The following is a 26,763-nucleotide window of genomic DNA, read 5'->3' as shown; positions in this document are numbered from 1 at the left end:
AGGAAGAAAACCAGGTGAGCAGTGACTGGAGGTCCAGGGGAGGGAGTGTCTCAGGAAGGGAGAGTGAGCGCCTGTGGTGGCTGCTGCTGGAGGTGAAGCACACAGGGCTGACAATGGACTTGCTAATACAGAATCCAGGCGACCTTGACAAGAGCAGTTTTGTTTGCAAGCCTGTCTGGAGTGGGTTTGCAAGAGAACGGGGGTGTAAGTGGAAAGAGGGTAGAAGCCACTCTTCAGAGGGACTTTGAGGGGTTTTCCTTCAAAGGAAAGGAGAGAAATAAGATGATGTTTGAAGGGGGAGTGAGATCAAGAGTTTTTAAAATTTATGGTAGGAAAATGAGGAGCTTATGGGACTGCTTGAACAGAACGGAAAAACATCATGATGCAGGAGGAGGGGGAGACTTACCAGAAGGATGTCCTTGAGCCCCAGAGAGAGGGGAGGGGTTCCTGCAGCGGAGCTGGGGGGTGACTTGGGTAGCAGCCAGGACGTCCTGTGAGGATCAGGAGAGAAGGCTGCCGAGGGTGGTTGGGCTGGTGGGTGCTGAGGAAGTTCTCAGTGAAAGAGGAAGCAAGGACGCGGGTTGAGAGGGAGGTGGAGGAGGAAGGTAGGTAGGGCGTGTTGCAGTGGGGAAGGTATGAAGTAGCTTCTGGGGAGTAGGGGAGGGTACCCCACCAAGTGTCCGAGATCTGCTTGCGAGATAGCACTAACAGCCCACTTGAGGTTAGCCCAGGAATCCAGATTTAGAAAAGACACATTTGTCCAAAGCATAATTTACATTAACAGAAAACTCTGCCCACCGTAAAGTCAATTGTTTACATCTGTAAACTGAACCTTTGAATGCCTTCGAAAAGCCGTTGTAAACTTGCCCATTCTAGAAGGACTTTGGGCTACATCTACCTAACCCAGGGTCTCTAATCTGAGGTCCATGTACTCCCTGGGGTCCTCAGACATATTTTCAAGATTCACAAGTTCTTTATAGGAGTTCTTTAGTGGAGGTTTCATGTCAACAATAACCCAATTCTGGCCCACCTGGATGACCATGTGTGAAGGAACATTGCCGTGTGGTTTCATGCTCACTGTGTGTGTGTGTGTGTGTGTGTGTGTGTGTGTGTGAGTGTGAGCACATTGGAGTCTTAATAGTCTCAGCTAATGGGAACAGAACAGAGGCGGACTAATAAGAGACAGGTATTCAGACAGCAGTTCCAATGGAGAGCCGTGGTGGGACAACCCATGAAACTTGCTATGGTACCACTGAGCAATGGGCCATTTCATTTTAGCAAAATAACATCATTTTTTATGTTAATTTAGTGCTGTTTGAATTTTGCTGGTCATTTGTTTTGTTTGTGTTTAATTTGTATATTCATTTTGGCTTACAGTTCTGTAAGAACTATAAACAGCTTTTGTGTTTGTCCATATAAAAAATAATTTGTTCAACAAGTCATGCTGGGAAAACTGGATATTCACACGCAAAAGAATGAAGTTGGACCCTTACCTTACACCACATACAAAAATTAACTCAAAATGGACCAACATAAGAGCTGAAACGATAAAATCCTTAGAAGGAAACATAGGGGAAAAGCTTCATGTCATTGGATTTGGCAATGATTTCTTGGATGTAACATCAAAAGCATAGGCAACTACCGTGTTTCCCCCAAAATAAGACCGGGTCTTACGTTAATTTTTGCTCCATTAGGGCTTATTTTCAGGGGATGTCTTATTTTTTCATGTACAACCATCTACATTTATTCAATTACAGTCATGTCATCTTCTTCTGGAACATCGTCATGACATACTAAATGTGTCCACCTGGCTGAGATCTTAACTGGGGCTTATTTTTGGGGTAGGTCTTACTTTCGGGGAAACACGATAAGAAAAAAGTAGATGAATTGGCTACATCAGAATTGAAAACTGTCAACAGAGTGAAAAGGCAACACATAAGATGGAAGAAAACATTTGTAAACCATAGCTCTGATAAGGGGGTACTATCCAGAATACGCAAAGAATTCCTGGGTGGGCAGCCAGTTGGCTTAGGTGGTTAGAGTGCAGTGCTCATAATATGCAGGTCACTGGTTCGATTCCCATGTGGGCCAGTGAGCTGAGCCCTCCACAACTAGACTGAAAAACAACGACTTGACTTGGAGCTGAGGGGTACTGTTCCCCATTATTCCCCAATAAAAATTTTAAAAAAAGAATTCCTACAACTCAACAACAACAAAAACAAACAACCCAATTAAAAACTGGGCAAAGGACTTGGACAGACGTTTCTCTGAAGAAGATACACAAGTGGCTAAGAAGCACATGAAAAGATGCTCACCATCTCTAGTCATTAGGAAAATGCAAATGAAAACCACAATCAATTACCACTTCACACCCATTAGGATGCCGATTACTAAAAGAAGAAAAAAACAACAGAAAATACTCCTTTGGTGAGGGATGTGGAGAAATTGACTGGAACGCTTGTGCACTGCTGATGTGAATGTAAAATGATGTAGCCGCTTTTAGTACACCCAAAAGAATTGAAATCAGGGTCTCGAAGAGATATTTGTACACCCACATTTGGCTATTCACGGTAGCCAAAATGTGAAACAACCCAAATGTCCTTCAACAGATGAATGGATAAACAAACGTGGCATATACACACAATGGAATATTACTCAGCCTTACAAAAGGACATTCTGAGATGTGCTACAACGTGGATTAACTTTGAAGACATTGTACTAAGTGAAATAAGCTAGTCACAAAAAGATAAATGCTATATAATTTGACTTATAGGCAGTACCTAGAGTAGTCAATTTCATAAAGATACAGAGTAGAATGGTAGTCTCCAGGGGAGAGGAGTTTGGGAAGATGAAAAAGCTCTGGAGATAGTGGTGGTGATAGTTGGACAACAGTGTAGATATACTTAATGCCACCGAACTGTACACTTCAAAATAGTTAAAATGGTAAATTTAATGTTATATATTTTACCACAGTAAAAAATTAAATGAACCCTGGGAGGGAGGGAGTTCATCAAGGCTTCCCAAATCCCGATGGTTCTGGTCTTAGGAGTGTGCCGCATGAGCCAGTCCCCTCCTCCCGGCTCTTTTTGTGCACACCCACAGTTTGGGGGGACACTCGCTGCTCCACGTATCCCCTCTTCTGAGGGGAGACGTGCATCCACTGCCTCTGGAAGGAATGGGGTACAGGAACACCTGCGGCCTCTCTTTGTCCCTTTGGTCAGGAGGAGACAGGACTCAGGTGACTGCTGAGGCTGGAAGGAAGGTCTGGAGCAGGGGGTCACCCGCCCTCTTGTCTCTGTATCTCTTAGCCCCCACTGTGCACAGGCTGCCCTGTTCTCCTGCCCCCCATGGGCAACCGCCGGGGAACCCCTCATCAGGGGCCTGCAGGTGTCCAGGTCTCCCACCAGGGCCTTGACTGGCAAGTTCACTTCAGGGGGATGAGAATTTTCCACTTTGGCTTTCCCAACAGTAAATACAGTGCTAAATGTCCACCCTGGTTCTGTGTATGTGACCACGTTGTTTCAGGCACCTCGATCTCAGTGAGTAGTCCTGAGAGAGCCCCAGGCTTGTGGGAGCCCCGGTAAGGTGGTGCTGTGGTTCGTCATGCTGGCCAGGCAGGGGCTCGGGTCTCTGGGGGAGAACCATAAGGGGGCAACTTGTTCAAAGAAGGTCCTTGCTGAGGTGGGGTTGGTTTTCCTGGTCCCCTGGGCTCTCAGGTGCCCCTTCCTCCCCTGTGCCCTGCCTTTCAGATGACCCCTTTTCCACTTGGGACTTGGTCCCACTAAAATCTCCTGCCACACTGCTTCTTCTGGTCAGAATCAGCACCAAGAGCTACAGTTCATAGAGTATCCACTATATGCTCGTGTGACTCCTTACTGATGAGCTTGTGACTTTAGGCAGATCACTAACCTACCTGGGCCTCAGTTCCATGTCCTGTAAAATGGGCACGATTAACACCCATCCTGCCGAGTTGTTGTGAGTTGGATCCTGCCCTGGACACCGTGGAGCATTCAGCCATCCACCCTTTCTTTCCTTGATTCTGCCTCCTTGTCTGGTGTGTCAGTTTAGCTCTAGTTTACACCTGCGGATTTGCTGTGGACTTGGCAACAACAGCAAGCTCGTTAATTGCGGTTAAAAAGTTTAATTAGGCTCCGAGGAGGGTAGAAGACTGTCCTAAGGGTCAAGTTCCCAAGCCTCAGAGTGAGGACTCATGATGTCATTTTGGGTCCCCAGAGACATTCTTCTTAGTTATGTGGGAGGTTTTCTGTGTTCCAGACTGTGAGGTTGCCAGAGGGCAAAGATTCCCAAGTCTCAGGAAGCTGTGGAGGGTAGTGTGACACCCAGATCTGGGAGGCAAGAGTCCACTGTACTCTGGCTGCTCCAACTCGCAGTGAGGAGCCAGGAGGCATTCTTACATACAGAGGGTTCTACAGCCAGGATAGAATGCTCAGCAGATGGCACCCTACGAGGCTTGGATGCAGTGTGGCTGTCAGCCAGCTTTTGCTGGGTTGTGCTGCAGAAACAACGACCACCAAAACAAAGGTTTGCTCTTGTTCATGGTGCAGGTTTGCTCATGGTGGCTGCAGCCCTGTTCCACGTCCTCTTCATTCCAGGATTTCAGGCTGAAGGATCAGCTAGGAAACTGCTGTGTTTGGACAGAGGGAAAGAGTGAGAGCAGAACCAAGAAAAGTCTCTAAAGCCTCTGCTCATAAGGACACATATCACTTTGGTTCACACATTATTTGTCGTGTGACCACGTCTGTCATTAGTGGGTGACTATTTGGCTGGCACAGAGCAGATATTCAATAACTTTGTTGAATGAATGAATAAAGGAATTCTCTGGTCCTGGAAGGATTTAAGCAAAGATGGAGGTCCACTTGTATTTGTTGTCTATTACTACATGACAGATTACTCACAAACTTAGTGGCTTAAGGCAACGGCGAGCACTTACCTCACATAGTCTCAGTAGATCAGGAATTTGGGGGTGGCTCAGCTGGATGGCTTAGATTTGAGGTTTGTCCTCACATTGCAGGGCAGGGCTGCAGTTATCTACCATCTTGACTGGCTGGAGGCTCTGCTTCCAAGACACGTCACTAACATAGATGGTGAATTGGGACTGGCCGTTGGCAAGAGATCTCAGTTCCTCACCATGTGGACTTATCCATGGGGCTGCTTGCGTGTCCTTACAACACGGAGGCTGGATTCCCCCAGAGTGAGCCATCCAAGAGAGAGCAAGGCAAAGCCACAATGTCTTTTATGACCTAGACTCAGAAGTCACAACCATCATTGCTACAAGATTCTGTCAGTTATACAGGTATTCCTATGAATGTGGGAGGAAGTGTGAATCCCTCATAGGGGGACGTCTACTATCGTCTGCCCTCTGGTCCTTAGTAAATCGTTGTCCCTCCCACCTGTGAGTGCTCTTACCTCCTCCCAGTGTCCCTAAAAGTCTCATATTATAGCTCAAAGACCAGAATCTCATAATCTAAATCAGATACAGAAGAAGCTTCTTGGGTAAGATTCCTTAGGTATTGTTTCTTTGAGTACAGTTCCTCTTGATCTGAAGATGTGTGAACTTAGGAGACGGTTATCTGTCACTATCAACCCACCCACAGACATACAGTGGTGTGAGATGCATAAGATAACCAAGCTAGACACTCCTAAGTTCAAAAAGGAGGCATACAGGAGTAATTGGTCAATAGCAATGTTGAAATATATCAGAATTTCCAATGTTAGGAGTCCGTCATTCAGACTTAAGGGCTAGAAATAAATATCCACGGCTCTTGCTCTGCCCTGTGACTCTTGACTTGCTTTCGGAGTTCATCTTTCCTTTCCATGAAAGCTAGCTTATGTTAGCAGTTGATGATTTTCTCGGCCTTCTCTCTTCCTGCCTGTTGAAGTTTGGGGGTCCAAAGACTTCCTTTCATTTTGTACTGTCTCTGTCAGTTCAAGCTGGTGGTGTTTCTGCTGATATAATTTTCCTAAAATCTTTTTGGATCTCCTAACTGTTAGTTAGCTCCAACAACAGTTGAAGGTCCTGGTTAGATATCAGAGTTGCTTTGTCCCCCAATATTCCTACCTTCTTGAACATGCAAGCCCACTTCCTACTAAGGGCCATTTGAATTTGCTTTTCTATCTGTCTATCTGCTCTTCGTCCAGATATCCTCGTGGCTTGCTCTCTCCCGATTAATTCAGATTGCACTTAAATGTTAGCCCTATAGAGAGGCTGTCTGTGACGACTCTGTCTAAAACAAGCCGTCTCATCTCTCTTTATACCCTTACCCTGCTTTATTTTCTTCACAGCACTTTTCACCACTTGACATTATATGATACATCTACGTATTTGTTATTATCCGTCCCCCCATTACAGTGCAAGCTCAATTGGAAAGGGGCTTTGTCTGTTTTATTCACTGTTAAAAACCCTACTGCCTGGAACAGTGCCTGGCATGAAATAGGTATCCAATAAATACTTGTTGAATGAACGGATGAAGTGGCCTCTGCAGAGACATCTAACATATAGATAAATGAAGCCAGGTCTCGTAAAGCCAGTCTGAGGAGGAAGGTCATTAAAATAATATAGGTAACAGGGAGCCATACCAGATTTTGGAGCACGGATGTGGATGTTCTCAGACTCAAGACAGGGTCTGCTCTGCTAAACTTGGCCTTTTGTTTTCCCAGAAGAGGTGAAACTTGTGTGGGTCAGGGGATCTGAGACTTTTACCTGAGGTGGGGAGTGAAGGGATATTTTCTTTTAAAAATATCACACTGGTGCCCATTTGGTCCGGGCTCAGCCCAAACAGGGTGTGTATACATGAAGAGCTTTCTGACGTAGGTAGGAATTGGTCAGGTCAGGGATGGACATGAAGCACCAAGCTTTCTTTAGTCCCCCTGCAGCCGGGCACATAGGTTGGGGCCACATAATTTGACAAAGACATGCTTTTGTATGGAAAGATGGAAGAAGGAAATGGTTGTGGCTGAAGATTCAAGAGCATGTGTAGGGAGGAGGTGAGGGCAGAGACCTCAAAGCAGTCAGACCTGGTTAGACACTCGATGCTGCAAAACATGACCTGAGCTGATGAAAGGCTATTTATAGTTTTTATTTATTTCACTCAATGTGACTATTCATACATCTCACTGTGAAATATTAATATGTTTGATTACAGGGTGCTGCCCCAGGCCCACTGGGGCTGTTATATAATACACAGTGTATACATCACATTACCTTTCTAAAATATGAAGATCTGATGTCTGCAATACACCTGGCCTCAGGGCTTTTGGAGAAAGTGTGGATTTACAAAAACACTAACCTCCCAGGTTTACTGTTGGGTACATGAGAAAACAGATATCAGGTGCCAAGCACAGGGAAAGACTGCATAGGACGGTGGCCAGGCAGAGAGGTGACAGAGGAAAAACGAGATCAGTCTCAGGAAGAGTCAGAAGCAAGAAGTTATTTCTCAATGAATGGATATTCTCCACTGGAAGCCAAGGGGGAAAGACCTGGTGCATTATTGGAATTGCAAACTTGTTCCAGCTGCAGCTAAGTCCCACTGGATCTCTGGCCTTTGAGGGCTATGGGGTGGGGTGGCTGCAGCTCAGAATCTGGGTACCAGGTCTGAGGGAGTAGCCCCCTGAAATGAAACCTAATTAGTGTGGATATATGTTTTCATTTCTCTGGGGTATTTACCTAGGAGTGGATTAGAGGATTATACGAGTTTGGTAGGCTCCAATTTCTCCAAAGCTTTGTCAACACTTGTTATTGTCTGCTTCTTTGATTATAGCCATCCTAGAGGGTGTGAAGTGATATCTTATGGTGATTTTTATTCGCATTGCCCTTATGGCTAATGGTTTTGAGTATCCTTTCCTACGTTTATTAGCCATTTGTATATTTTCTTTGGTGAAATGTATTATACATTGAGAGCTTTTGCCCATTTTTCAATTGGGTTACTTGTCTTTTTGTTATTAAGTTGTAAGAGTTCTTTTTATATTCTGGATACCAGCCCTCTATCAGATATATGATCTGCAAACATTTTCTCCCATTATGTGGATTATCTTTTTAGTAGCTTGATGGTGTCCTTTGAAGCTCAAAAGTTTTTAATTTTGATAATGTCTATATGTGTCTATTTATTCTCCTGTCATTTGTACTTTTGTGTCATATCTAAGAAATCATGCCTAATGCAAGGTCATGAAAATTTATGCTTATGGTTTCTTCTAGCAGTTTACTAGTTTTAATTCTTACATTTAGGTCTTTGATCCATTTTGAGTAAATTTTTGTATACGGTGTGAGGTAAGGGCCCAACTTAATTCTTTTGCATGTGAATATCCAGTTTCCCCAGCACCATTTGTTGAAACAACTGTGATGGAAGGACGTCCTGTATAGAGTGGGTTCCTGCCTTGTACCCTGAGCTACTGGGAGAGACTCTGGCCACTCTCAACCATGAACAGGAATAAGCGGGTTGGAAAATAATGATCTTACTCGTTTTTATTTATCTTTCTGAAATGTATGTATACTCACATTTATCTCAATGTTTAATATTAGAAGTGTTTTGGGTCTTTATTTAGAAGTTGGTGATGTTTCTGTACCAGAAATATGCTGTAGGAACTTAACTTTTGTTTATATCAATTAATCTATGGTCAAATTGGTTTTGTTATATGTCGTTTTGCTTAAGTGTTCAAGAAACTATTGATGGATATTAACGAGGACTTACTGTATTTTGTCAATGATTTTTGTATTTGTATTCATAAGAGATATTGGTCTGTAGTTTCCTTGTGATGTTTTTGTATGGTTTTGGTATCAGGATAATACTGGCCTCATGGGATGAATTTGTAAGTCTCTCCTCTCCTATATTTTGGAAGAATTTGTGAAGAATTGGTATTAACTCTAAATGTTTGGTAGAATTAACCAACGAAGACAATCTGAGCCTGGACTTTTCTTTGAAGATAGTTTTCTGATGACGAAGTCAGTGACTTTACTTGTTGGTGGTATATTTAGATTTTCTTTTTCTGCTAGAGTTAGTTTTGATAGTTTGTGTCTCTCTAGGAATTTGTCCATTTCACCTGAGTTATCTAATTTGTTGGTGTACCATTTATATTCATTTTTTTGTTAGTTTCAGGTGTACAAAACAATATAGTGATTAGACATTCACACATCTCACAAATTGATAACCCCCATAAGTCTACTACCCGTCTGACACTGCACATAGTTATTACAATACCACTGACTATATTCCCTATACTGTGCTTTACATTCCGTGACTATATATTTTTAAAATTATAGTTGACATGCAGTATTACTTTATATTAGTTTCAGGTGTATGGCATAGTATTTAGGCATTTATATAATTTATGAAGTAATCCCCCCGATAAGTCTAGTACCCACCTGACACCATACATAGTTTTACAATATTACTGACTATATTTCCCATACTGTATTTCACATTCCATGACTATTTTGTACCATTTATATTCATTTTTAATGGCACTTTGTATCTCGGATCGCAGATGGCTCCTTTCTTCTTGAAAATCTTTCCTCTTGGTTTTCATGACATACTCTCTTAATAGCCATGGGACGGACGTGGGACAAGCCATTTAGCCTCCCTAGAATGTGGAAGATCACAGGGCCTTCTCATTAAGTTCTGGTGAGGATCAGATGAGATGACACCCGGGAAGTGTGGAGCATGGCACCTGGCACTTGGGAAGCCCTGCTAATTATTGTCCTTACTCTCGAGCCTGGTCTTCCTTCATCTCTCTGATGACCTATGCCCCATGCGCAGGCTTAGCAGGCAGACGTTAGGGCAGTGCTTCTCAACTGGGGGTGATTTTGCCTACTTGGGGACATTTGGCATTGTTTGCAGACGTTTTTGGTTGTCACAGTTGGGGGGATGCTAATGGCAACTAGTGGGTAGAGACCAGAGATGCTGTTAAACATCCTGCAATGCACAGGACAGCTCCCAGAAGCAAAGTGTTACCTGGCCCCAAATGGTAACAGTGCTGAAGTCTCTATGGAAACAGCTCTACAAGAATATTGTGAAAAGAATGAAAATACAGATAAGAAAAAAAAGAGCCCTCTATAATACTGCCACATGGAAAGAACTTCAGCTAGGAAAGAATATATTTTAAAACAAGAATGTTTCTATAATAGAATATTCTGGCTCTTTTGAATTTCCCCCCCAGCTACATTGCCTACCTGGTTATGTGACTTAATGTGTTTAGTGTCATTTCAGTGCCCAGAAGGTCTTGGTCAGTCTGTGGATGTCCCTTCCCTGCCTTCCTGAGGAGAGGGGTAGGAGAATGCCCAATATCCATGGGATGGTCCTTAGTCGCTGGGTTTAGTCAGCTGAGGATGGGGCAGGACACCTGCTTTGTCGTTCTCTGGGTGGCTTGATGTCTTCCCATTGACCTCTGTGTTTGCCTGACCGTGTGCACAGGTGTGTTCCCATGTCATCATCCAGCTGGAAGGTAGACAGGTATGCTAGAGACTCTATAACCGTGTTAATTATGGGACAGAAGAAAACTTGGGTTAATTTTAGTATATTCATTTGGGTTGAATTCTCTGATTACATAGTGGTGCTGAAGAGTTTGTCTGAGGCCAAGGGCTTTCCAGGCTGCATGTGGCCTTCCTGTGGCTGAACACACACGCCATTAGTCCCCTCTGTGCTGTCACACCTGAACCCACGTGCCTTCTTTTTTTTTTTTACAGGACTTTGTTGGGGAACAGTGTGTACTTCCAGGATTTTTTCCAAGTCAAGTTTGTTGTCCTTTTAATCTTAGTTGTGGAGGGCGCAGCTCAGCTCCAGGTCCAGTTGCCGTTGCTAGTTGTAGGGCGTGCAGCCCACCATCCCTTGCAGAGTTGAGGAGTTGAGCTGGCAGCGTTTGGCGTTAGGAGCGCGGAGCTCCAACCGCCTGAGCCACCAGGCTGGCTCCCCACGTGCCTTCTTTGTAAAGCTTCTTCTCTCATGTGCTCAGGTGAGACCCAGGGCTCAGATGACATCTCCCAGGGGATTCACTGGCCTGGCCTGGGTTCTCCTTGGAAAGGAAGTGGATATAAGATTCAGACCTGCCTATGAGAAATGGAACTGACTTGTAGTTGCTGTGCTTTGCTGCACATCAAACAAGCCATCAACCTTGGCCAGGAGAACAGGTACTCAATGTTTTTCTCCCTGCCCTTTTACAGTTTGAGGATCTCAGAAGTCTGGGTCTTGGCCCAACATCGGGCCTGCTCTCGGCTTGCTGATGAGGCTCAGAGAAGCAGGACTCTCCCAGAGGTGCTCAGCTGGGGCTGAGCCTGGGCTCCCAATCCCCAGGCCAGCCGTCTTCCCTCTGCACTCCTTACCCTCCCACGAGGTCCGAGTCAGCCTATCTAACCCCATGGGGGGGTGATATACTGATCTGAGGAACTTGACCTTGAAATCCAAAGGGAATTTCAAAGACAGGCAAGTTCCAAACCTGTGGAAGAAACATCTCTTGGGAGTGGATGGACCAGAAGGAAGGAACACACCCCTCTCTCTCTCCCTCTCTCTCTCTCTCTCATTGGGGGTGGGGACCTGGTGTACATGTGGGCTTGTACATGCCATGTAGTTGACCTTCTTCTCTTTGTCTGCTTCAAACCTTCCTTGATGCTGCATGTAGCCCACAGGTTCCACTTAATTCCGATGTCACCCTGCCCAAAGGGGACAGAATGCTGGGACAACACTTCTGAGGTGGGGGCCACTGTTCTTCAGGAGCTAAGCCCCCACCGTTCTTCAGGAGCTGAGGAGCTGAGCAGAGCCCCCACTTAACAATAGGAAGGCCGGAAGGACAGCTTGGAAACTGGGCCTCTGGCTCTGTGAAAGGTGACTTTGAAAGGCTGCATTTGTTCTTGATGAGGTCTGAGCAGCTGAGTTTACTGTGACAAATGATTCCAGTACGAGGCCATGCTGTCAGGGACAGTGAGGGATACAAGGCTCCTTCCCAATGGTGCCCCTTTGAAACTTTTTTAAAATTAGGAACTATTTCCAACACACACACACACACACACACACACACACACACACACACAGAAAGAATCGTACGATAAAGCCCGTATGTTCATCATCCACCTAGATTTGATAATTAGCAAGATTTTTACCACATTTGCTTTAACTACTCCTCTTCCTGCATCTTTTTCTTTGTCTTTCTGTTAAAATATTTAAAATAAAATCTCAATATAATGTGACTTCACTTCTATATGTTTCCCTAAACACACACACACACACACACACACACACACACACACACACACACACTCACACACACACTCTTTCTTATATAACCACAAAGCCATGATCACACCTAACAAAATAAATAATAACCCGTTGGGGTCATCTAATACCCAGACCATAATCAGATTTCTGTTTGCCTCAAAAATGTCTTTTTATACTATGGTTGGTTTGTTGGAATCTGGATCCAGAAAAGGCCGGCTTGCGGGGTTTTGTCCTCAGGTCTCTTAAGGCCTTTCCAATCCAGGACCGGTCCCCTCCCTTCTCTTTTTAATTTAGTGCCACTGACTTGTTGTAGAAGCCTCGTCATTTCTCCTGAGGATCGTTCCACGTCTGGACTCCGCCGGTTGGTTCCTCACAATATTGCTTACCTCTTTCCTCTGCACTTCCTGCAAATGGACACTAGCCTTCCAGGTGCAGTTAGCATTAGGCTTAATTTTTCTTTTTACAAGAATACTCCATGGATGGTGCCACGGCTTCCCATTGTACCATATCAGGAGGAACACACAGTCAGCTTGTCCCTCTTTTAGTGACTCTAAAAATAATCTGTGGGTGCTGATGGTGACAGCCTGCCCCCTCCATGGTAAGGTTCCTCCTTTGGTAGCTAGTCTCCACGGAGGTTCCTCCAACAAACCATGCCTCCCACTATTCATGCCCTCATGTAGTCCCGCGCCTTGAATCTGGATGTTCCCTAGAATATGATACTGAGTGACACTGATTTCTGAGGCTAGGTCATAAGAAGCCTGTAGCTTCCCCCGTAGTCTTTCCGAACTCTCATTTTGGGGGAATCCAGGTGCCATGCAAGAAGTCTGACTATCCTAAGACCACCATGCTGAGAGGAAGCCCAAGCTAGCCATGTGGAGGGATCACACGATGAGCAAGAGAGGCCCCACCCCTCCCCACTGTTCCCATCACTCAGCCCAGGCATCAGATATGAGAATGATGGATGGGGCTGATGATTAGATGACTCCGGCCCCAGCTTCCGTCTGATCCCAGCCGTCTGAGAGACCCCAAGTGAGAGCTACCCAGTGAGCCTGGTTGACTCTGACTGTGGGACAGATAGGAAATTGCTTCTGTTAGCCACTGTGCTGGGGGTGGCTTGTTACTGGCTGGAGTGCCCATCAACTTTTCCTCTAAATGTATCAACCACTGCTGACCATTGACTGAATCAATTCTTTTATTAGAAGTTACCAAATGGTGCTTTTCTAATTCTATTATTCCTCCCACACTTATTTCCCTCAGCAACTAGGGTTCCTTAGTGACCCTGAAGAATGGACCCTACAGTGGTGACCCGGCCCTTCTTGGATTCATGGCCCAGATCAGGGCAGGAGAGAAAGAAGAAGCCTGAAGAAGGTGAGCAGGGGACTTGGTTTCCAAGGAAACCACAAGGTAATCATCAGGCCCTCTGAGGATCATCCTTTCTTTGTCCTGATAAAAGCTAGATGCTGTCATCTTCTAAGCCGGCAGATGCTTAAGCAGGTACCCAAATGGGTCCCAAGGGGAGACGACAATGGGCTCAGAAAGGCTGTGGGGGTGGCTGCTTCCTGGGCGCCATCTGGCTTCCTGTCATGCAGCCTCCCCTTCCTCTCAAAGACACACCCCTGACCCCAAATTTCCTCTAGGCTCAGGAAAGCCTAGTTTTGGGAGAGGGCTATGCAGGAAATTGTCTTCCCTAGAGCTCTGAGGGACAGGACGTCTTTGCTCAGAGCCTGTCTGGGCCTTCCCTTGTGAGGATTCGAGATCGAAGTCCCTGGAGGGCCCTGAGGCAGAGAGATGGCAGGCCGGAGTCCATAATCCTCCAGAAAGAAAACGAGCAATTACCCCGTGTCTGGTGATCAGATACAGAAATCTGAGGTGGCCCAGGAGCAAGATCTGTCTGGGGCCATCAGAGCTACCATCTAATGAGTGCTTACTTCGTGCCAGGCACGACACACGGCAGGCTTAGGGCTGTGGGTACTTAACCTCTGAAATCCTCACCAGAACTCCCGAAGGGGATGCTGTCTTCTATGCATTTTACAGATGTAGGAATGGAAGCCCAGCAACGTTGGGTCCCTCCTGTGTCCAAGGTCGCCTACCTGTCTACCTGTAGAAGGTGCTGTCTACCTGTAGAAGTAGCCCCAGCCGGTCTGTGTTGCCAAGGTCCCCTTTTGCTGGGCGACTGTCTGGGGATGGACATAACCTGGTGTTTTACTATTCACCTCTAACTGGTGTGTTTGACGTTTTCAGTTGACCCATGGTATGTATAAAGGGCCTACTACTGTCCTACCTCAGGGCTCTGACTGGGGCGGGTGGGGACGAGGGCGCTGCCTTCTGGCTGCTGTAGACCTGGCCTGCACACACCTTCATGGAAGTGCAAGGCGCAGTAACTGCCGGGCCGGCCTGAGGAGGACATTTTCTTGGCGCAGGACAGACTCCATCTGTTCTAGAATGATATCCGACAGCATCCAGCTCAATGGAGCCGTAGAAGGAACGTCCCTAAACAAAATGTCACCGAAAAACGTGGCTGAACACACACGAACATGTAAGCGGTGTTGCCTGAGCAAATTGGGCTCTCGTGGATGTGGGAGGGGACATCATCCCACAGTGACTGTGCCATCCAAGCTCTCTGGTTAGAGGGCAGGGGTCCAGTGTGGCCCAGGGAGGCTCTTGTCCAGACGGTCTGGTTCACATGAGGGCAGGGTCAGCTCCGCTCTGGACGTGGGATCCTGGGCCTGCCAAGGGCTGTCTTCCCTTGGACTGTCTGTGCTGGCTCCCTGGTTGGTTCTTCCACTTCCACGAACGTCCATCCTCCACTCCCCATTACAGATGGAAGATGAAAATCTTCTGGTACTTTGAAATCTGCCACCTTATTCGTTTTTCTCTTCTGGGGAAGCACAGTCCTAAAAGAGGCCTTGCCAATGTGGGCAGGGGTGCTTTGGGGCGATTTTCGCTTGTCCTTATATCTCTGCAAATGGCGTCCTTTTGGGAAGGGCTGAGGGCTCAGGGAGCTCCATGGGTAGCTCTGGGCGCGGGGGGTGAGGAACCACCAAGGGTGGTGTGGGAGGAGCTGGGTGTGAAGTGTCACCCCAGGTGTGTCCTCCTTGACACTGGGGGTGGCACATCCTGCGGGTTATGCTCAAGCAGGGGCTTACTCTGTATGTGACCTTGGGCGAGGTACCTGCCTCTGTGTCTCAGTTTGTCACCTATAAAATGGGCGTAGTGGTTCTTCCCTCAGAAGATGAGGTGCATGTGGTAACAGGGAAGAACCATGTTTCACAATCTTAAGTTGGTGTCAACCCTGACAGGATTATTTACACCCAGTTAAGTCTGACTCCGGAGTGGGAGGGGAAAAGTTCCCAGCCATCAATGGTTTCTCTCCAAACCCTGCTACAGGGACCTTGCTCAGCTCCCAGTTTTGGGGACCCATCTCTGGTCTACACAGTCACCATGGAGATGCCCTTTGCCATGCCCTGTGGTCTCCTGGAGTCCTGTGGTTTCTGTGGCCCCTGGGGGTCAGGGTCCAGCTTCTCTATGGATGCCACGGCCATCCCTTCCTTGGGTTCAGTGAGTCAGAAGCCCTGGGAGCTCACTCCCCTGGGAACCTGGGGTGCTGCACTTTCCTGGCTCTGGGGACCTTGGCTTTCCTCTCCCTGCCCCTCCAGGACTCCCAGCACAGTCTCCTCGTGTTTGGGTTTTTCCAGAAAGAGACTATGTGGGAAACACTTCAGCTTTGGCCCATTCACAATGGCCTCCCAGAGCAAGGCACGAATGCCTGGCTTTCTTCCTGGACTCGGGAAGCAGAAATACAGTAGAAGAAAACCCAGCTGCCTCCATCTAGCAGCCATGCGCTCGTGGGGGTGGTGTGGAAACTCCCCTCCTCTTCATGGACCCTTCCTGTCACCAGCCACCTACTGTTCACACCACCTCAGGGGCAGGGAACTTACTGATCGCTTCCCCAAACCGGAAGAGCTCTGGGGGCTTGTGTCTGGGATAGTTCCTCTCTTCCCCGTAATAAACGCGAGAAAGAGGGACCATTCTCATGCCCATTTCCAAGGTGAGGAAGCTAAGCCTCGAGTGCCTCACTCGTTCAAGGTCACGGGCTTGTTTGTTAAACTGAACCGGGATTTACATTCAGGTCTTGGAACCTGTGTTCTCTTTTCTCCCTGACAAGGAAACCTTAGCATCACTGATTCATTAAGTCCTTAGATTATAGTTTGATCACAAAGGTAATACCTACTTAAATACAGAGATTTTAGAAAATACACAGAAAAAGGAAAACGTAGAAGTCACCGTTCCCCCATCCAGAGATAAAAGGTGTATTCTTAGACTAGTGGTTCTCAAACTGTAGTGTACTTTAGCGTCACCTGGAAGGTGAGCTCCTGGGCCCACGCCTGGAATGTTTGATTCAGCAGGTCTGGGTGCGGCCGAGAACTTGCACTTCTAACAAGTTCCCAGGTGGCGCTGATGCTGCTTATCTGCCGACCCCACTGTGGGACACTGCTCTGATCAGGGTGCCCCCCACTTCCGCACTGTCGGCACTGCTAATTCTCTGTGGGGGACCGCGTCCTGTGCACCGTAGGATGTTAGCAGCATCCCTGGGTTCTACCCACTAGATGCCAGTAGTACCTCCCCCGCAGTGTGAAAACAGAAAATGTCTCCAGACATTGCCAGATGTCCCCTGGGGGCAAAATCGCCCCTAGTGAGAACGCCTGCTCTATTCTTGTTCTCTGTGTCATTTATATTTGCAGAGAGAGGCCCCTTCCAACACACCACACAAAGTCTCTCTCTCTCTCTCTCTCTCTCTCTCTCACTCACACACACACACACACACACACACACACACACACACTCTTCCTTTTCATCAAGAATAATGTCAAACCATAAATACAGTTTTATAACTTGCTCTTTTTCACCTAACAACACATGCCCATTAACTCAGCAATTAGCCCTGCTGGCAGCAGAGAGAAATGGGTTTCTGCACAGATGACACGGGAAGCATTGCTTGGAGCCTACCACGTGGCTCTGGACCAGGCAGCGGGTGGTGGAGGGAGGTTTCAGGTCCTCCATCTCAGCCCGTGGCAGGTACCAGAACCACTGACCTCGGGGGCTGTGTTAGGGTCGGATGTCAATGTCTTACAAAGCTGTCTGGCTTCCCAAAGGCCTGGGTGTAGCTTATAAGAAAAATGAGCCACCAGATAACATGATCGTGAACTATGGCAGAGATAGGCAGGCATACTGGCCTCGCACCTTCATCCTGCCTCAGTGGGTTTCAGAGATGGACCAAGACCCAGAACCTGCAGACCACGAGTGAGGGGTTCTGGCTGCCCTCTTACCTGGAAGTCAGCGGCCGTGGCTGTTGCTATTGTCCGGCATGTAGGCTGGCTGCTGGCCATGCAGCTATGACGAAGGCCCGTGAGGTGGTTCTTGGGGCCTTTATGGGATATCATGGTTTTGCTGCCCTTGGTTGTCCCTGAGGTCCTTCTGCCTGCCAGCCTCATGACTTCATTGTCCCCAAGCCAGGAATCAGCCACTGCCCACCAACACACAAGGTGAGGCCTGCTCGAGGGGCTGCTGCGGGGAGCCGCAGGACACTGGCTGGGCAGGAGTGTTGGGAAGGGAATACTGGGAAGGTGAGTGGTGTCTCCGACTGCCTCTCCCAACATCTGCTCCTCCCTCCTTCCTCCTTCCTCCTGCCCTTGTTGCGAAGCTGCCAACGGTTTGACTGGAATTGACCTTGCTCCCAGGTCTTGGGGTGGGCCCTGATTAGTCTAAACCGATCTATGTTATCCCATCCTCTGATCCAGGGGATTTTCCTTGGTCTAGAGAAGAATGCTTGTCTCCCCAAGTGGTATGCTGGAGCTAGTTAGAACTGGCTTGTGAGAATCTGTTGTGTGAATCTCTTACCAACTGTGTTGTCAAGTTGGTAGCTTGAAATTAGCCACGATGGGAGTAATTACACCAGAGAAATTGGCAAATGCTACAAATCAGGGTCCCCCCACCCCCAGAAATGGCTTACCAGCACAGCACTGATCCTCTTCCATTAATTGTGATTAAGGAGCCAGGTAGCCCCAGATGCCACAGTGGACAGTCTATGACCATAAAGGGGCTGATGGCCAGATGACACTAATGCCTGGGGAGACAGGGCGGAGACATAGAAAGAGCACGGGCTTCGATGGCATTGTCTGATAATGCCTCACATCTGGACTTTCGGGTTAAATTTCCCCGTTTTCTCGAGAGCTTCCTAAATGATACAGCTCGGTAGCTGGGGCGGGAGGTTACCAGGTTAACACCTCAGCCGCCCGGCCTCTCTCTGTGGAGCAGTGAAGCCTCAGTTTTGTCAAAGAGTGAAATTCTTCAGCCAGCTTGTCCTCCCTTTCCTCCTGCCTCCTGAGGGGATTTCTGTACTGGCTGGGTCAACTTCTCTGCCCCTGGACTTTGAAATGGGCCTTGTCTCTGCCAGGTCAGTTCCTGAACTCCCTGATGCAAAATTGGGAGGATGGGAGAGTCAAGAAGAAGGCGGGAGCTGTTTTGGTGGGGGTGGGGGAATTGGAGTGTGCTGGAGTGGAGAGGGAAGAAAGAGAAAGAAGGGCAGGCAGGCCTGGGACATAAACAGACCACGAGAGAATAAGAGGAGATTTCACATGGTATAATTGGGGTTCTTTTGACATTTTTCTGAGAACTATTAGTTGAGGGTATTTTAATGGCTTCTGGAACATGGTACTGGCTCTGCACAGAGACTGGACTGGACAGGGAGTCTTGTCCTACCTTTTGCTCCACTGATGTCCCTGCTTCCCAAGGGGCTCAGATATGTAGGGCAAAGGTGGGATTGGCCGAGTCTGAGCAGCATTGTGGCTTGTTCTCCTGGGATTTGCCCAGAAAAGAAATGATGGACCCTGATAGTCAGGGAGCAATGATTCCACAACTATGGAAACTAAAATGCTTTTTTATTTTTTTCTTTCTGGGAAATCTCCCAAACCTACTTTGGTCTTTGGTCTTTTCTGTATCAAAGAATGTGGAGCAGAGCACAATGTAGTGACCTGGGGAAAAACGAGAATATTTCTGGAAGGAATGGAGAGCCCATTTTCTCTCCTGTGTCTCAGGGTGTGTATAAGTCAGATGGAAGCTCATCCAGTCAGTCTTCTTGCAGCTGGTTTTGAGTCCTCAGGAGCTGTTTCTGGTCTTAAAAAACAAACAAACAAACAAAAACACCTTTGCAGCCTATTGTGCTGTGGAAGCAGTTTCCTCAAAGGTCATGTTCCCTCTCCGGCTCTGGTGTGGGATCTTTGCTGGGTTCCTCTCCTTAGCCTCCTGGCAGTGTCTGCTGGCATCCATCCTTGTGGGGACAAGGCTTCGCTTGGCCTCAGGGACATTTCTGTCTCCCTCCTGGGGGCTGGGTCTCACTGCATCCCCTTGGGGTCCCCCCCATTCTGCCACTGGCTCTCTTGTCTTCTACACGCATTTCCTCAGCCTTTTTGTCATTTCCGTGGTTTCTGGGATCCCTTCTCTCAGGAGAGAGGGCAGAGAACCTTGGGAAATTGTGAGTTCTCAAATACTGCAACTGTCCTCCCCCCCAAAAGACAGATGGCCACTCGCTGCTGGGCTGGTAGAGATTCAGGGACCCTGCAGAGCAGGGGTCTCAAACTCCAGCTCTGGAAAGAGCCAGGCAGGTGACGTAGAGGAGTGTGAGGCAATAGGGAATGGAAGGGGTTGTGGTGACCTGGACAGAGGGTGCCCTGCGGACAGGGCAGGGGATAGCTCAGCTCTCAGGCTGTCGTCATGTGGGAACGACGAGGCTCAGCCTTGCCAGGTAACAGCGTTTACCTCTCAGGAGATTGATGAGGATACATGGGTGTCTGCGTACACAGTGCCTGCTGTATAACAGGCCACCAATACGGAGCTACCTTCTCTGGGAATCCTCCAGGCTCTCCCATACCGATCTCGCTCTCCTCTGAATGGCTGTGACAGCTGTTAATGCCCCACGTGTGGTCCTGATCACAAATTTCCTGAGTGGTGGAGGTAACGGTTAGCTGTTGCCACCATAGTGCCATGTAACAAGTCATCCCCAAACTCAATGGCTTCGAACAACAGCCATTTATTCCCTGGACTTTGTGGATTGGTTGGGGCTTGGCTGATTTTGCTCAGGCAGTTCAGCCCATGTGTCTTTCTTCCTCACTGGTCTAGTGGGTGGCTGGGGCTGAGTCTCTCTGACAGAGGCACAAGAGGGTGAGCAGACCGTATGAGACCTCTCGGGACCTGGCGTGTTGTCACTTCTGCTCATGTGCCACAGGCTACAGCACATCACATGGTCAACCTCAAACTGAAAGAGCAGGAATGTGCCCCCACCCACGACCAGGCCACAGCAAGGGTGTGGACACATAAGAGGTAGAGTCGGGCTGACATTTGTCTACTGTATGGAAGGGTACAGTTTGTTTTGGGTCAGTGCCTCTTTGCAGTGCCTGACTCACGGCGGGGGGGGGGCAGGACCCTTCCTGAGTGGCCCCGGGACCCCATTGGGAACCACCACTAAGGGAGGGGTTCAAGCAACCCAAGTGAAATGTATTAGCAAATGGTTAATTCCAGCTTTTCTGTGCAGAGGGGTGGGGAGGGGAGGAAATGACAAACACACCCGGGTGGTGTGGTGCGTGCAGTAGGTGCCTACTCAGCATTCAGTGAAGGAACTTAGATTGTCTTATGTCCAGGAGTGAGGGAAGTAGATTTTCCCTTAGTGGAGGTAGGAAGGAGCCTGAATGGGAGTCCTGGGGGGCTTTGACCTCCCTTCTTAAAGACTTGCTGATTGCTCCCCGGAGTGCGGGAGCGTTGTCCAGAAGGGCCAGCGACAAAGGGAGTCTATACCAGAGGTGCCAAAAAAATGTATAGTCATGACTTGTATTCATCTTTTGTTATTGGTATATACTGAGTATTACAATTTTAATACAGTTTTTTCCTTTCTTAAAATGTATACTTTTTTTTGGCATCCTCTGTATTTGGTCTTGAAACGTACTTCTTTAGGGTTTTTCTTTTTCTCTATCAAGTTGGTGTCTTTTTAGCATTTCTTTACATTTTGATTTAGATATATCTTCTAAATAGCATGACTGGATTAAAACACTTAGTGGGGTATAATAAACATTTAGTACAGGGTGAAAGGTACACTAATTTTAAGTGGACAACTTGGTCACATTTTATGCAGCTCTCTACCTAAGCAACCCAAATCGAGATATAGAACATTTATTTCTTACCCCACAGGCAGCTTGCTCGTGCCCGTCCCACAGGTTACCACTATTCTGACTTCTATTACTCTCACACGTTCTACTGTCTGTTCTTGAACTTCATATACAGGCACACCTCGTTTATTGCACTTTGCTTTGTTGCATTTTGCAGATATGGTGTTTTTCACAAACTGAAGGTTTGTGGCAACCCTGGGTGGAGCAAGTCTATTGGAGCCACTTTTCTAATAGCATTTATTCACTTCATGTCTCTGTGTCACATTTTGGTAATTCTCACAATATTTCAAGTTTTTTCAACTTTATGTGTTACGGTGGTCTGTGAACAGGAATTAGGTGCTTGCAAAATTGTTGGAATAGCTGGAGAAGCAGGTTTTAGGCTGAGCTTTTAGGGGGGACTGTCTGAGCAGCACCACAGAAATGGCCTGAGAGGGGGCCACCATTCGCAGCATGACCAGGAAGCTGGGGATTCAGCTTGTCACCACCCCAGATGCTAGCCCTGGGTCACACCATCTTTGCTGGTCATGGGGGTCAGGACACTGCTGCCACAACTGTGGGCTCCAGGATGGCCTGGCCCTCGCTATGATTCACCCCAACAGTGGGATCTCTACGTTGCCTCTGCTCTGGGGACCTCAGCTCCACTCTCCCACCCCACTATTGGCTTGAAAGCAGAAGCAGGTCCTGGCCTCATTTTGCCCTCAGATCTGGCCCAGGTGCAGCTGTTTGGTAGAGCAACGTCACGGGCAGAACTGAGCTGCAAGGGTGTTTGGGAAATGCATTTTGTTTTCCACCTTCCAGCAAACAGCATGGTGCCCTGCAGGGATTGAAATGATATAATTTTTCCAATCATTTGAATTGCTGTTTTCTTTTTTCCTTTCTTCACTTTTACTGGCTTGAACAACTCCATTTTTACTTCCCCCACCTACTTAACTCCCGATTTAGAAATTCCACTGGGTTCCTGAATTCTACTAGTGGTTGACTTTCTGACCTAAACAAAGGTATTTAAACCTCTAATTCCCTCTTACCATACTACCAAGTATTAACTATCCAAGGTATTCAAAACACCCTACCTCCTAATGTTGTCCTCGTCCACTCTGCCCACGGCACCCCCAAAAGAGAATTCTGGAATATTTCACTTTTCCCTCACTCACTCCCTTGCTGCTACCCCCAACTCCAGAGTTTCGCTAGTGTCAGTTAGAATTTTTAGTTCCATTCTTAGGCTATTTATTATTAAGTTTTCTCTTATAGTGTGTTTCCTGGGTTTCTTTAGAAATTATACTCCATTTCTCGGGCACATTAGCATCCACCGAAATGTAACTATAAACAAACGTTAGGGCTCACCGCTGTTTCCTGTACGCTGTCTTCTACTCTTTTAAAACTTTTGTTCTGATTTGATTTTCATCTTGTCAGAGCGATTTCTGATTTGTTTTCTCGGCTGCTCATCAAGGAGTCTTTCTTGTGTGTTGGGCTGCCTTCTCTCCCCAGTTTGTCAATGGGTTCCCTCCCCTCTCACTTCCAGGCATGTACAGGAGAAGCCCACCTCTCTGCCAGGGCCTTTCTGTCCAGAAGCTTTGGGCACTTTGTCTCTATCTGAGGAAGTCAAACGTCTTGCCAGGTTGTGACGAGGCGTGTGTTCTTCACTCATCACTCCTGGTGGCAGCCTTTTCAGATCTCAAGAATCATGTCTCTCTTTTACTCTACTATTTCTTAAATTACCATGCATCCTATGTTCATCTTTCTCCTTCTAGAAACCCAGTTACCCACAATTTGCAGATCTGATTTCACACGCAGACTCTTTTTATTTGTGCTTTCATTCCTTTGTGTTTGGCTCTATGCTGGAAAGAGCTCTCCCATTGGAACTTCTGGAATGTAGCTTTTGTTCTCAGAGGAGTTTTATTTTTTTCACTTCCTCTGTTACATTTTAATTCTGGAAATCGTGTGTGTGGCTGTGTTCTGAGTTCTCGAACACCTTCTTCTGTGTTCTGTGTGCGCCCCCTAACAGTTCACATTAAGGCCTCTTCCCTTGGTGCTTGGAGCAGAGGAAGCCCTGGTCTGCCGGGGGTTGGCACCTTTCTCGGCCTGCCCAAAGAAGCAGCTCCCTAGATCTATGCAGGCCTACCAGTGGGAGTCTGGCATGTGGAACAAGGCCTGGTGGTCACCCACTGGGTCAGAATGGGACTCTTCGCTGAGACATGCCATGGGAGGGCACAATGTCCTCTCAGGTTTCAATGGAGGGAGCAGAGAGCCAGGGGCAAAAACTGTGCAGATCCCAAGGAGAACACGACCACCAGCATCCACTTCAGATTTGGTCAAGGCGATTAATGCAAAAGGACCCTGAGGGCGTGGAAAGCAATGGAAAGGGAGCTTCGCTAAGAGAGGAAGACTAGGGCCCAATTAAGAATTGTCCTTCATGTGGGAGGAAGAGTCAAATGGATATGTGGTGACCAGAGGGGGAATTATGGGAAGGACAGTTCTGGGTATTCACTAAATTTTTAGGCTCATCTTCTTCCTGGCACAGAGCTAAACTACAGTTCCCAGCTTCCTCCTTCCCCTGCAGCTGGGTGTCCATGTGACCAGGTGACCTGTTCTGACCAATGGAATGTGAACAGAAGGCACAATGTGCAGTGATCTGGGGACCAAATCTGAGGATAGCCGAACTACATGATGGATGGATCTTAGATTTCTGATTCACTGCCTGGAGGAGAACTTTGTGGGAGGAGCACTCAACCAGGAATATCCACGTTAGATTTTGCATGAGCAAGAGGAAAACTTTTGTTGTGTTAGCTGTAGAGAGTTGAAGCATGTTTGTTACAGCAGCTAGCCTATGCTGACTGATACACACATCGTTCCTGGAAGCCCCCCAGTATATCTCTCTGTACATTCATTGATCAAAACTGGATCACCTGCTTTCCCCTGACTTGTTGGCAGGTGGGGTTCATATCTAAACACCATCAAGGTTTTGCCAGCACTGAAGAAGGTGGGAACTGATCTGGAGTAGGCACCTAACAGTGGTTGCTATATGTGAGGCTAAACAGCTTTTTATGTATTTATTGGCTAATTTCACTTGTTTTGTCAATTGCTTCTTTATGTCCTTTGCCTATTTTTCTATCAAGTTTTTCATCATTTATTTAATGAATTATAATTTCCTCTGATAAATTAGGACTTGTATTGCACATTACCTTTGTCCAGCCAGCATCTGAATCCCCTTCCTCCTTTTGGGGTATCTCTGACTTCTGCTATGGAAGCTGGAAATGCCACGGGCTTGCTTTCTAGCCTCCCTTGCAGCTAGGATGCTGGCCTGTAATTGAGGCTCTGCCATTCAGATGCTCAGAAATGCAATTGGAAGCTAATAATCAGAGATAGCAGGAACTGCGCAGACTTTATTCTGGAGAGGGAGGAAGCAATGGCAGCTGACCTATGGCAGTGCCCAGTGCCCAGCATGGGGGCGGCAGTGGGGTCTCTACCTGACCAGCTGTAACGTTGGCTGGGAGGCATTTGAGACTGGCTTTCCAGGTTTTCTGGAGTCTGTGCAGTACTCAAGTCCATTCCTTTTTGCTTAAATCAGCTAAGATCAGTTTTTGTTGTTTGGAACAAAACAATAACAACAAATCAGCTGTCATATTAACCCTTTGTCTGTATCATCTGTGACAAATCTTTTTTTCCAGTTGTCATTTGTCTTGCAACCTTGTATGTACAGTAGCTTTTCCTATTAAGAAGTTTTAGATTCTTATGCAGCCAAATACATCAACCATTTCCTTAGTTGTTTCTGATTTTCAGGTCATGTTTAGAAAGGCCTTCCATAATCCAACATTATAAAACTATTCACCCATTTATTAAATTAAAAACATTTTAAGTTATTATGCCATTCAAATATTTATATTTAAATAGTTTATGTTTAAACCTATACATAGTTTAAAAAGTCAAATCCTGTCACTAGACTTTAAAAAAATGAGTACTCTGTTCCATTTCTCTGATTCCTGAAACGTCTATCCAGAAGCAACCTCATTCATTTTTCTCATAGATGCTTCATCTTTTTAAATCTCTATTTCTAAATTAAACAATTTATATTTTAATATCTGTTTTTCAGTTTTAGATATATCTTTTCACTTGCTCCCAAGGAAAATTAAGTTTTATTTTCTTACCCAACACATTTCTATTATCTATCACTGCCCAACTCTTTTAGAATCTATAGGCCCTTCTATTTTTGTTGTTGCAAATTACATATTGAAGACCCTGGAGCTTTGTCCTATAGTTTCCCACAGTCTGGATTTTGCTGGTTGCATGCCCTTGACGTTGTTGGACATGTTCCTGTATTTCTTGTAATCTGGTAGTTGGTCCTAGAGCAGGGGTTGGCAAACTTTTTTTTGTCAAAAGCCAGATGGTAATTTTTTAGGCTTTGTGGGCCATATGGTTTCTGTCGTAATCTCTCAATTCTGCCATTGTAGTATCAAAGCAGTCACAGACAATACATGAACAAATGAGCAGGGATGTGTTCCAGCCACACTTGGAACCCTGGTTTGCAAACCCCTGATCTAAGGCTTGGTCATGTTCAGGTTTGATTTGGCATCTCATTGGTGGTGCTGCATTCTTAACATTTTCGCTGTGAAGTTCGTCTATAGTCAAATGATATTTCCATGCCGCTGGCTGTGTCATTCGACTTTACCTCACAAGCTCAGTGTTCCAGAAAGAAAGTTTAGGAAAGCAGATGTACATTTTTCTACATTTTCGTGTTTTTCAAGAATGAGTGACTATAGGAAATTTTTATACTTTAAAATAATTATTTTAATAAAATGTAGCACCTTAACTGTATTTACTTAAAAATATAAATACTGTAATTATTATCTGTAGATTTTTGACCCATTTTGGAGAACAAACTTGAAATCAATTAACGCAGTGAAAAGGCTAAGGAGGCACTTCACATCCTATTGTTCCCAATTCCTTTTTCTTCTTTTCTTTATTGTGGTAAAAGACACATAACATAAAATTTACCATCTTAACCATTTTTAGGTGTACAGTTCAGGGGTACGAAATTCAACTACACTGTCATGCAGCTATCACCACCAGCCAGCCCCATAACCCTTTTCATCTTGTGAAACAGAAACTGTTCCCATTAGACACCAACCACCCATTGTCCCCTCCCCTCAGCCTCTGTCAACCATCATGATACTTTCAGCCTTTATGATCCAATTGCTTTTTAACTTGAAAAATACAAAAAGAGGTGAAAACTGAAAGTGAAGTTCACCCATGATCCCACCACAGTTTTGGGGAAGTGTATAAATTAAGAAGTGAAAGTTCTGTCTTCTCTTCTAACACCACTCCCCTGCCCGAGA

General features: G+C 46.5%; 1 long non-coding RNA gene across 1 annotated transcript in view; it reads left to right on the top strand.

Annotated features, from left to right (window-relative positions):
* LOC117031208 (uncharacterized) overlaps positions 1 to 26,763 on the top strand; it is a 49,398-nt gene that overhangs the window by 8,839 nt on the left and 13,796 nt on the right. The window contains exon 2 of the long non-coding RNA XR_004424480.1: positions 13,476 to 13,586. This is a non-coding gene — a long non-coding RNA (uncharacterized LOC117031208). The remainder of the gene's footprint in view (positions 1 to 13,475; positions 13,587 to 26,763) is intronic.

Source organism: Rhinolophus ferrumequinum, chromosome 11, assembly GCF_004115265.2.
Source record: "Rhinolophus ferrumequinum isolate MPI-CBG mRhiFer1 chromosome 11, mRhiFer1_v1.p, whole genome shotgun sequence".
Lineage (NCBI taxonomy): Eukaryota > Metazoa > Chordata > Mammalia > Chiroptera > Rhinolophidae > Rhinolophus > Rhinolophus ferrumequinum.
The sequence above is the reverse complement of the archived record's forward strand: the minus strand, read 5'-3'. Positions and strand labels throughout refer to the sequence as shown.